The following is a 1,699-nucleotide window of genomic DNA, read 5'->3' on the forward strand; positions in this document are numbered from 1 at the left end:
AGCGAGTGAATGAGCACTAGTGAGACGCCGAAAAAAATAATTATTTTTAGGTTATATTTCCGGCTCGGCGGCGCCCTCACTCGAATGCGCACTCGAGATTTCCGGCGGCAGTCCGTCGAATTCGCCGTGTGGCTCGATCTGACGGCAAGCGTCACATAAGGTCGGCAAGGCAGGGATCGACCTTGAAGCTAGGGACGCGGATTCCCGCCGCCCTCTCGTCTCTTCGGCCGAGTTTTCGATTTTGCCGAAAATCCCGACTAAGATCCTATGCCGTGTCTCTCTGCGATTGCTATGTGACTGCTGATTCTCGTATGGATGGATTTTTGGAAGGGGCCGGTGGTCGGTCGTCGATGGTCGGTGGCCGGTGGCCGGTGGCCGGTGGTCGGCGATCGGCGATGCGGGTGGGTGGGGCACCGAGGCGACAAAATCGAGATTCTCCTGCCATTATTGTGTTGGCCAAGCGAGCGCCGAACTTTGTCCGCCCGAATGGATGGGAGCGAAGCCCTTGCAATGAGAAACGTGTCTCTTTGACCGATTATATACCACCCGTTGCTCCATGCATTTTCCACCTTCGATTTCTCCTATACTTCCCTACCTTCGGTCGGTGTCCTTCGACGAGGTGCGCGTGCGAGCCGCAACCGTTCGGTGGATTTACTTTAGATTTTGGAGGTAAATTTTGTAAGGCTCTCGTCCAATTGCTCGGCGGGCGGCATACGGTCGGCCGACCCGATAATTAAATGGACTAAGAGTCGCGTCATGGTGAGACGCGCGCGTGTATGGTTCGAGAAGAGAGAGAGAGAGAGAGAGAGAGAGAGAGAGAGAGAGAGAGAGAGGAGCAACGTTAACAGAGACGGATTGATTAAGGAAGCGGGCGGGGGGCACGGGCGCTTTATGCGCGTCAATGGAATTTGATAAATAAGCGTACAGGCGCATGTCGCAAGCAAAGGAACATTCCAAAATTAGATGATAAATACACGCGTGATCCTCGAATGTTACGCAATTGCGCTCGTGTGAATTGAATATTCGCGCCATTATTTTCAAATTGTTTTATTAATTACGTAATGGTTATATTGGTATAAAAGGAGGAAACGCGCTCGCTTCGTGTCACGATTGTTCGCCGTTTGTATTAGCCTAGCGAGCATAGTCGACTTTTAACATAAAACGCTGTTGAAGCACATTTGGAGCATAAAGTGGAAGTGAGTGTAAAGCAGCTGAGGAGGGGAACAAAATGTGTATGGGATAAAAACGGAATAGGATTGATGATGGAGAGATTGTTGGGTGAGCCGGGCAGATGTAGTGGTATGGTAAAGATTGTATCGCATCACCACATTCGAAGAGTATAATTTAAATGATTTGGCTCGCTCGCTACACGTAAGACTAGCCGCGCACCTACCTTCCCGTTCAGAAATTAAGAAAGGAATTATCGTAGCGCTGAGCAAACAATGTCGATCTATGCCGGGCTCATCTATCCTCTCTCATCCTTTCATTTTTACCTCGGCAATGAGAAAGAAAGAGATAAATAATACCGTTGGCCCGAGTAGCGCGCGATCGAGTCCTCGATACCGAATTTGCTAGTTGGCTGTTGCGCGTGTGTGTTGGTTCGCACGAGCACGGGCGTGAGTGCGAGGGAGAGGCACAGCAGGGACACGTGGAGGAGGAAAACACGTAAACGACGGCTGCTTCGAAATCCGATGGACAA

The sequence above is a fragment of the Ceratosolen solmsi genome, unplaced genomic scaffold (genome assembly GCF_000503995.2).
Source record: "Ceratosolen solmsi marchali unplaced genomic scaffold, CerSol_1.0 scaffold29, whole genome shotgun sequence".
NCBI lineage: Eukaryota > Metazoa > Arthropoda > Insecta > Hymenoptera > Agaonidae > Ceratosolen > Ceratosolen solmsi.